Here is a 10,388-nt window from a genome sequence, read left to right on the forward strand (position 1 = left end):
CTCAGGATAAATCAGCCGGTGCCAGGGCATGAATTTTGGAGTTTTGTTCTCGGTTTTTTAACTCTTTAGATGAGTCCAAAGTGCAGCCTGGATTGAGAGCCACTAGCAAAAAGAATGACAATAAGATTAATACTCATATATGCATCATAAGCTTAAGAAATATAACATCACCAATTCCTTTTGTAAGGTCGGATCTTAACAAACGGCACCGCGAAACAGAGGAAAGCTTTAAGTGAGCTTTATTAGGGAGCGCTCCCGGGCGAGGTTCACTGGTCCGAGAGAAAGGGGCCAGAGAAGTCGCACCCGGGAGAGGGTTGGGCAAGATTTTATAGGGGAAGAAGGGAAAGGGGTGTGGTGAATCTGGGAGGGCGCAGGGTATTCCTTATTTGGTGGTCTTTTCGGGTATCCTGGGGAACCGTTAGTCCCGCCCCTCGAAAGGCGGGAAGGCTGGGCCGGGTTCAAAATCCCCAGGTCAGTTCCTGGAACTGGGTGGTCCGGAATGTCTCCAGGGCAGTTTCTGGAACTGGGTGGTGCGGAGAATTTCGTTCTGATGCAACCTGTGAATCTGATTGTGTTCCCCTGCCTCGGGCCAGTTGGCCTTACACCTTTGAAGGCCTCTGTGTTTCTCTAACAGAATTACGGCCACTGCTCACCCCACATGTACAAAAGCATACATATCCTACACTTTGTGTTAATCATGCCTTGCTTTTCTCTCATGGATCTCCAAATATTTTAATTTTTAGCTTTCTGGCCTTAGAAGTTTTTATAAGTGGAGTTATACTAAATATACTCTTCTACATAAAGTAGTTCAACGATTTACATTTCCTAGATGAATCTATTTGATGCATGTAGTTACCGTTCATTCATTTTCACCGTTGAATAGTATTCTGTTGTATCAACATAAACCATTTTACTGTAATATCTTGTGGTATCTTATTAATATTGTCTGTAAACCTGGCCTATGCTTTTTCTTGTCAATTGATCATTAAGGAAATCTTATGAGGCTGTAAGTGTGGGTTAAGGCAGAAGGGGCAATGCAGCAGGCTTAGTTGCTGCAGACATCTGAGCCATCTGGTCATTCAACTTACTTGTGCCTTTGAAGACTTGCTTTAGCTTGACATCTTTTATACCATTTCCACTTGGTTTTGAGTTGCTGATTTGCATGACTGAAGTAAAACTTGCTAAATTAGTTTAAAAAAAAAACAGTCCATGACATGTTTCAAGGTCTCTGGATGCTCTCTGGTGGGATATTCAGTCTTTTCCAGGACCTAGTAGCAAGCAGAGTTGCTGTTTGCAGAAGAGGATATGGTTTTACTTCTGTTGCTTGGGGGTTTGCAATGTGATTCTCCTATTTGGGTTGGCTAAAGGCTGTGTACAGAGCCCTCCTTGCCCTGGACAGTTTAAATATCATTGGACTTGCTGGGTCATAAAATGCAATTGATAAACACATTTCAGACTTAATGCAGAGTCTTCTTTTGCTTCAAGCCCCGTAACTCTCAGACTTATGGTTACTTGTTTAATGGATCAGAGCAGAACACTCAAATGTGACTTTTGCCTTCAAAATCCAAAAGTGCCTAGTAAACATTATGACTCTTCTTCAGTGCTAAGTGGAGCTGGGACAATTTTTCTTAAAGGGAATTTCCTAGCACTTTGTAGATCATTGAACCTCTAGAAATTTGACTAAGATGCTGGGCCTCAGAAATGGTATAGAGTTTATTTCCTTCTGGTACTGATAATCTCCCAAGGTGCTAGCTATATCCTACTCAGCAGAGCCAATTGGCATGATGGCCACAACATAGTGAACCAGGGTGGGATGAGAAAGTGAACAAGTTCGCTGTGGGTTGATTATGGTAGAGAATATGAAAATTGAAATAGCTTTGAGGCAATGCAGTGACGATGCACTAGGCCTATAACTGGGGTGGGCTATTTGGAAGTCCTCCCCTTCACACTGCTGACCCCCAGCCCACATTGAATATTCCAGGAATTCTCTTCTTCCTGTAAGATATCTCTAGCACCCTGCAACAAGAAAGCTTAACATCAAGCTCATTTTTAAAGGAGAAAATCTTAAAGGAATCTGTTGTTGGTTACCATGCGTATATTGAAAGGGACATTCAGAGCTAAGAGGCGATACATGGAAAACTGACACAGTAGGCATTAAACAGCAAAATAGACAAAAAAAAACTTGATGCCAGCCAACCTCTGTCACCCACCATTCTGCTACTAGCACAGTGGGCTCAGACATGAAATAACAATGGTGGCTAGGATGGAGTTTGCATGGGCTCCCATTCACCAAGGGTGCTACTGGTGAATGAATGTTTTACCTGCCAGCAAGAGACCATTGTTGTACCTCAGTCTGGCCCCATTCCTGGAGGAGACCAAAGAGTTCATTGGTAGGAAATTGAGTACAGCAGATTCCTTACATCTTGAAAGTCAGTGATTTGTCTGGAAATGACATGTATTCCATACTCCTGTTTGTTTAACTTGCCTGCAGAGAGCCTTAGGCAGCACCCCTCTATGAGGGTTTATAGTTGTTTGATTCACTGAGAAGATATGTGATATAATGTGCCTCATACTAAGAACCCCTCTAAAGCAGAGGAGTTGTAGCTGTGAGCACATGACTTGATATCCACTGGTCCGATCACCTTCCAAACCACCCAGAAATTTTTGACCTGCTATAGCAATTGAATGGATTTTAAGGGTACGACCTGAGTACTGCCTGGAAGATGGTATTCTACAAGGATTGGGCCCCATCCTCCAGGACACAGCATACACCCTAACTAGCAACCATGAAAAGGTGCTCTGTCCTGAGTAGTTAGAATGCAAGGAACTAGAACCAAGAACTGGAAACAGGAGTGGCCTCACTTACCATCACTCTCGATGATTTACTTGGGGATTTTATATTAACTGAACCCCCAATTCTAAGTTTATAGAGAGCCTGGTTCCCAGGGAAGGAATGCTTCCATCAGGGGAGACAGATTCCTAAGAACTTTTATTCCATGGTTGCCATCTAATCACTTTGTGTTTCTCATTCCAAGAGACCAGCAGACAAGAAGTCACTATATTGGCAAGGGTAATTGACTCTAATCCTTAGGCGAAGTTAGAGCTTCTGTTACACGATGAAGGTGGAAGAGACTATATTTACCACCCAAATGATCTAGGTGTGTGTCCTTTGTCATTTCTTTGCCCAATGTTGATGGTGAATGGATGAGGGCAGCAGCCACGGCTAGAGAAAGCCTTAGTGAACAGATGCTCAGAATAAGTATTTTTCACCCCACACATAAAGCACTTAAACCAGTAGATGGGGTAGCCAAGAGTGAATCTGGAATGGTCAGTAGAGTAGACAGTGAATGTCAATTATATCTCCAGGAACTGTTGCAATCGTGAGGGCTGTAATATGTCCACTAACTTTGTCCTTGCAAATTTACACAGGAAAAGAGATAAACCAGAATCCTGGAGTTGTTTCCAGGGAGGTGAACTTATATGAAGCAGGTAGCTCCAAGTGTGGGTAATCCTAGAGGCTATGGGGAACCAGCTTCTGGTGAATCTAGATGCCTCGCTCATTCCCCCAGCCGCTAGGAATGTTGACTTCTGACAACTCACAGCTGAGGCCCTGCTCGGCATGGCTGGCCGCCAAAGAGAGCAGCTTTGCCCAAGTTTATGGCTCCTTCGCGGAGGATACTGCATTCAGTGACAGGTGCAACATGGAGGTTAAAATGCCCAGCTTCCTTGCCTCAATTTGGGACATCTCTGAAGGGCCATCCCAGTTCCAAAACTTCTACAGGATTGACTAAGGCCTCTCTTGTAATTGAATTTCAGTTCAATTTCTCCCTCTGCTCAATCATGCTTAGCTTCCTAACAATGTTTTTCGGGAGAGCTCTCATTGTTAAATGTCCTGAATGCAAGTCTTTTCATCAAAGTCCTTTCTCTGGGGTACCTGAGCAAAGACAATGTCCCACAGTCTTTTACATTTTTATATGTGTGTGCTTTCTCATACCATTTTTTTTTTTGCTTCAGTTTTTTAAAAACTAATTTCTAGTTCACTAGCACCTAGTTCTAGTCATTGTTTTCAGCTGCGTTCAGTCTGCTGTTCAACTCATTAATTACTTAGCTTCAGATATTTTCTTTCTTTCATTTACGGAATGTTCATTTCATTCTCTTTTATAGATTTTAATTCTCTTTTAAATTCTCCACCCTTTGATCTACTTTGCCTCTCTTTTTCTCCGTTGTTTTTTTTTAACGTTAACCACAGGTTTCTGAAAGGCCTTGTTTGCTAACTCCAGTATCTGGCTCATCTCTCCTCTCCTTTGCTCATGAGAGTTGGTCATAGTTTCTCATCTCCACACTTGTAGTACTTTCTTGATGCATGTTGGACATTGTGCTATAACTCTTGAGGCTCTACATTATGTGATGTTCCTTTGTGACATTCTGCTATAACTCTTGAAGCTCTACATTATGTTATCTTCCTTTGTTGGTAAATAGAGCGAGGCTTGGAGCACCTGAATCCAATCAGACGTTAATTAAAATTGGGGCTGGGTTTCTGTTTTATGTAAACCCAGCCTACTTCTGCTTTGCGCCTGCTCATCATGTTTGCTCTGCTCCCTCTCTGCCTGCAAAGGGTTTTGATTCTAAGTCGGTGAGTCTCTGTCTCCTCCAGTTTGGAAGACTGCAGAAAATTTAACTCTACGTCCTTCAGAGATCTCAGCCCAGCTCTTCAGTCTTCCAGCTTACCTTGCTTCAAAATACGGCCAATTCCTTGAAGGTAAGACTGTAGTATATCTGAGTTAGGTTATTTCCACAAGACTTCTGGAGATTTCACTTTGCCTTCAGGAAGCTTTTGGCCTAGTTCTTAGCTTCCTGTATAGCACCAAAACTTAGCAAATGTTCTGCGAGGAGCAGCAGTTGCGAGTTTGAAAACCCTCAGGTTTCCAATTTGTTCCACTACTCCTGCAGAATCACTAAAATTTTTGCTAGTTTCTCTTTTCTGTAGCCAAGGGCCTGGCTGATCAAGCCAGAGCCTCCACGAGCACCCAGAGTTAGAAAATGTCTGCAGGAGAAAGAAAGAGAAAAATCCTTGCTCACAAAAAGGAGTTTTTCTTCTTTCTGGAATTTTAGTTTGTTGCTTCTGAAGTTCTCTGATGCTTTTAAAATATGATATTTATAACTTACCTGGTTTTGTGCAGTTTTGCAGCAAAAGTGCTTTCTTGTCCTGACGTATTTTAAAACAGAACTCTTGTCATTAGTTCTTAACTACATCAGTTAAACATTGTTAATATTATGGTTTGGTAAAATCAAGCTTTCGATGATTTATTTGAATTGAATTTATTTATTACAACTTAGCTTCTGGGTCAGTTTCTTCTTGAAGTACTTTCTTTAGAAGTTCCTTTAAGGAGTGTTTGTTGGTGGTAATATTCTTAGTAAATGTTTGCATAGAAATGTCTTTAAATCACCACAATTCTTGAAATATGGTTAAATTGGGTATACACTGAATTTTCTCTCTTGAAGATGTAATCCAACTCTCTTGCCTTCCATTGTTAAGAAATATATTGTTGGTGAAATGTAAGCTCTTTGTAAGTTGTTCTGTTTTTCTGATGGGCTTTAAAATCTTCTTTTTACGTTTGGTGTTTTTCAGTTTGCTTGGATGGCTCTGACTATAGATTTATTTATTTTATTGTGCTTAGGATGTATTTTGCTTCCTGAATCTAGAATAGGAGTCTTTTATCAATTCTGGAAAATTTTCTTATGTCTGAATATTCCTCTGCCCTTTCTCTCTAGGCTTCCTAGAAGTCCAATGAAATGTTTATTATATTGCTTCACTACTTGTTCTAAATCTTTTACTCTCGTCTGTATTTTGCATCGTTTCCCCCAAGTTTCATTAGGAATAATTTCTTCTGACCTACCCACCAGCTTACTAGTTCTTTGTATAACTCTGTCTGTTCTGCTGTTAAATTGATTCAAAGAGATTTAAATCTCCAGAGTTTCTGTTTGATTCTACTTCCAATCACTAGGGTCAACTTTTATAAACATATTTTAGAACACATGACTATCTTATTTTCTTAACCCTTCTTTTATATTTTATATTTTTTTTCTGTGCTACATTCTAAATATTATTTTTATATCTTTTCAATTCATTTATTCTCTCTTCAGAATTTAATTAGTATCTAATCTGGAGTTTCTAAATTCAATTATTACATTTTTATTTCTAGAAATTACATTTGGTTCTTTCCATATCTGCATGGTACATCTCGAAACTCTGTTACTGTTTAATTACAATTTTAATGTAGCATTTAATATGGTATTTTATTAATAGAAACATATTATCCCTGTGATAATTCTAATAATTGTTGCTTTTGCATTTCTACTTCTGCAGTTTATTTTTTCTGCTCTCTTGTGCATGGCGGCTTGTCTCCTTCTGTGTTTTATTATTTTTATTTGTAAAATAATCCTGGAATTGTATCTTTGAGAATATTTGATCCTAGATTTAAAGTTTATTTGCAGAGAGAGAATTTGTGTTTCATCTGCAGCGTAGCTGGGGGCTCTAACAATTTGAGGCCACTCTAATTTTTGTTTGGACTCTTTTTTTTTTTCCCCCAACACAATTGTGAGTATTAATTTCAGCATCCTATCCTATTGAGGGCAGGTATTCCAATTATTTCTCTCTGTGGAGCAAGTTTTTTTTTTTCCCTAGTTCAATTATTTTAATAATCAAAATTATCAGACTAAATGTAGTTGAAAGTAAACCCCCAAATTTCAGTGGCTTTAAGAGAATGAAGGTTTATTTTCCTCATGCCAAGTCTGATGTGGAGTGGGCTGTCCTCTCACATTTTTAAACTGTACTGTGTGGAATACATTACCTCTAGAGGGCCAGGTCTGGATATAGAGAACATCATTTCCACCCGCATACTACTGGCCAGAATGCTGTCACACAGTCCCCAAAAAACTGCAGGGGAGGGTGGAAAATGGGCCTTCCTCTGTGCCCAGGAAGAGAAAGGATTATGATCAACATATAATACTGTTTCTGTCACATCCAGCAAAGTTGAATGCTTTTCTGGTGTCCAGCATTAGGTGGAGGTCTCCATTCTGACTTCCCAACTTTCAGGGGACCTAAACTTTTTTTTTATGCTCGTCTTAAGTCAGGCTTATGGTCAGTTAAAATCAAATCCTTGGGAATGCCATTTCTAGTGCTTCAGGGCTTTATGTGTTTGTACTTTGTTGACAATTCTGGCTTCAAAGAATTGCCCTTATTTTTCTGCCAGCTCATCAGTGAATATTTTTAAGTGTTTTTGGTTTGTTTGCTTTTTAAATTGGGGTATAGTTGCTTTACAATGTTGTGTTAGTTTCTGCTGTACAACAAAGTGAATCAGCTATATGTATACATATATCCCCTCCCTCTGACACCTCCCTCCCCACCGCCCCATCTCACCCGTCTAGGTCACCACATGTGCACTCTTCTTAGGTATTGTGTACCAGAAGATTTCTTAGGACTAGTCTGACATATTGCTAAAAATGGAAGTCAACCTCAGTCTTTTTGAGAGTTTATTCTGGGCCCAACTGATAGCCCAGAACACTGTGATTTCTCAAATGGAAGAAGAAACTTGGTGGTTTCTTCATTTTGAAAGTGTATGAAATGTTAGGGCTGCCAGATAGCTGCTTCCTAGTCATACCGCCTCTCTCAATTTTATACTTTATGTGAGAATCCAAGTTATTCCCAGACCAAGTTATTTGAATTGTTTCCAAGGGGCTGCTGTTATCTAGCTTTCATTTAAATCAGTCCTGTGTCATCTTTCTCATTGTTCTTCTTTCAAGATGTCCTTCAGGGACATTTTTTTTTTTTTATTGTATAATTCCATTTATGTGAAACTTCCAGAACAGGCAAATCCATACAGACAAAGTAAACTAGGGGGTGCGAGGGGCTGGGGGGCAGCTGCTAATGGACGTGGGGTCTCCTTTCGGGGTGATTCACAACACTATGAATGTACTAAATACCCCTGGATGGTACACTTTCAAATGGTCACAACGGTGAATTTTATGTTATGTGAATTTTAGCTCAATAAAAAAAAAAAAATCTTTAAAATAAAACGCACAGGGCTTCCCTGGTGGCACGGTGGTTAAGATTCCGCCTGGCAATGCAGGAGACACGGGTTTGAGCCCTGGTCCAGGAAGATCCCACATGCCACGGAGTAACTAAGCCCCTGCGCCACAGCTACTGAGCCTGCGCTGTACAGCCAGTGAGCCACAACTACTGAGCCCATGTGCCACAACTACTGAAGCCCATGCGCCTAGAGCCTGTGCTCCACAACAAGAGAAGCCACCACAATGAGAAGCCCCTGCTTGCCGCAACTAGAGAAAGCCCATGTGCAGCAGCAAAGACCCAATGCAGCCAAAAATAAATAAATTTATAAAAAAAAATAAAAATAAAATAAAACGCACAACAGATGCTCCAGCTCTGACGTGTATATCTCTGTCATAAAAGAGAAAGGCGGTAAACAATAGCGCCAGGGGCAGGGGCTGAGCAGGCCCCGTCACGTCTCGGGAGCGGAGAGCCGGGAGCCCAGAATCCTGGGGCCGCAGGGAGCCGGAGGCGCTGGGGCCGCGCTGCTGCCACATCACCGGATCGTGTACTTGTCCCACTTCTTCTCAGGGTCGTAGGGCTCCCAGCGGCTGGCGGGGAAGATGTGCTTGTTCTTCTCGTACCAGCTCCGCAGCACCACCTTGCCCGCGTGCGACTCGTCCTTCTCCACGGTGGCGTCGCTGAGCAACCGCACGTCATCGTGAACGTCGAAATTGAAGAGGGGCCCGCTCTTCCCTCGCGCCTTGGTGACGATGAAGTCATAGAAGCTGTGGTGGTGGGGTATGATTAGGTCCTCCTTGATGTACATGAGCTTATCCACCCCTGCCGACCTTAGCTCGCTGAAGTCTTTGCGCAGGCTCTCGAGGGCCTTCTCCAGGAACTGCTGCATAGTGTTGCCCTTTTTCATCTTGACTGTACGCCGGTGCCCAGAGCCATCCCAGTAACTGAAGGTGATCTCGATCTCCTCGCTCTTGATCTTCTCCTGCTTGGCTTCCCACTCCTGCCGTAGCTCCTCCCGGAGCCGATTCTCCTCCTCCTCCCGGTCTCGGTCACGCAAGAAGCTCGTGTCCACATCTGGGTTCTTCCCCAGTTTCCTCTTTTTTGTGATCTCTTCCCTCTTCAGCTCCTCTTCGTTGCCTGCCTCATCCTCTTCCTCCAGGGTGAAGGACAGGCTGGAGATCTTCCGCTTGGCCTCCTTCTGGCGCTCCTTCTCTCGCAGCTTCTCCAGCTTCAGCTGCAGCTCCTTCGACTGCTCCTTCTTGGCCAGCTGCTTCTCCCGCTCCTTCACCAGGGCCTCCTGCTTAGCTTTCATGTCGTTCAGGGTCACAAGACCCACGGTGCTGGACTTGAGCTCCGCCTCCACGGCATCGTAGTGCACAGAGAACTTCTTGTCAATGTTGGATTTCATTATGTTCTCCTCCGCGATCCTCTGCTTCATCTGCTCCATCTGCTCGTGCTGCTTCTCCCGCTTCTTCATCAGGTGCATGGCGCGGCCTGCCTCGCTTGCGGCACCCTTGTACTGCGCCATGGCGGCAGCGACAGCGACAGCGGTCCGGCCGAGTCTCGGGCTGCAGCGGCTGTGGAGGCGGGCAGTCAACTGACCCCAGCGCCGTGACGTCGGCTACTGGCTACCGGCTACTGGGGGACTCGCTGCCACCGCGCCCCGCCCCTGGCACGTGACTGCCCTTCAGGGATATTTAATCTGTGGGGAAGAAGAACTAATTTGATAACAGAAGATACAGTTGACACTTGAACAACACGGGTTTCAACTGCATAGGTCCATGTATACACTGATTTTTTTTCCATAGTAAATATGACCCAAGTTGGTTGAATCTGAAGATAAGGAGGAACCCTGGATACCAAGGGCTGACGATAATAAGTTATATGAGATTTTCGATTGTTCAGAGGGTCGGCATCCCTAACCCCCAAATTGTTCAAGGGTCAGCTGTAAATTCATAATTACCCACATTCCAATTACAACTAAGTAATATAAATGACATCAAATATTGAATTTATAGTTAGCATTTCCTTTTGAATAAAACTTTAAGTAAAGCTCCCTTGTAGTAAAAACACACTGAAAACTCAAGAATTAAGATGTGGTCCAATCCAAGATTATTTTATTGTGAGTTGTCAGTTATAGATCATGAACTAATTTAAATGTCATGTTTAATTACCTGTGAAGATTATTTTGTATTTTCTTCAAAAAAAAGATTACTATGGCATAGTTGATTTTATTTGTGTTAAGTTGTTATTAATCAGGACTATATATTCTCATATAGTGTTAAACAAATTTCTATTGCAAAAAATGCTTTAAAATTAC

General features: G+C 42.3%; 1 pseudogene; it reads right to left on the reverse strand.

Annotated features, from left to right (window-relative positions):
* Positions 1 to 8,294: 8,294 nt before the first annotated feature.
* Positions 8,295 to 9,596, reverse strand: LOC132433259 (protein FAM50A pseudogene; annotated as a pseudogene).
* Positions 9,597 to 10,388: the final 792 nt, after the last annotated feature.

Source organism: Delphinus delphis, chromosome 11 (genome assembly GCF_949987515.2).
Source record: "Delphinus delphis chromosome 11, mDelDel1.2, whole genome shotgun sequence".
Classification (NCBI taxonomy): Eukaryota; Metazoa; Chordata; class Mammalia; order Artiodactyla; family Delphinidae; genus Delphinus; species Delphinus delphis.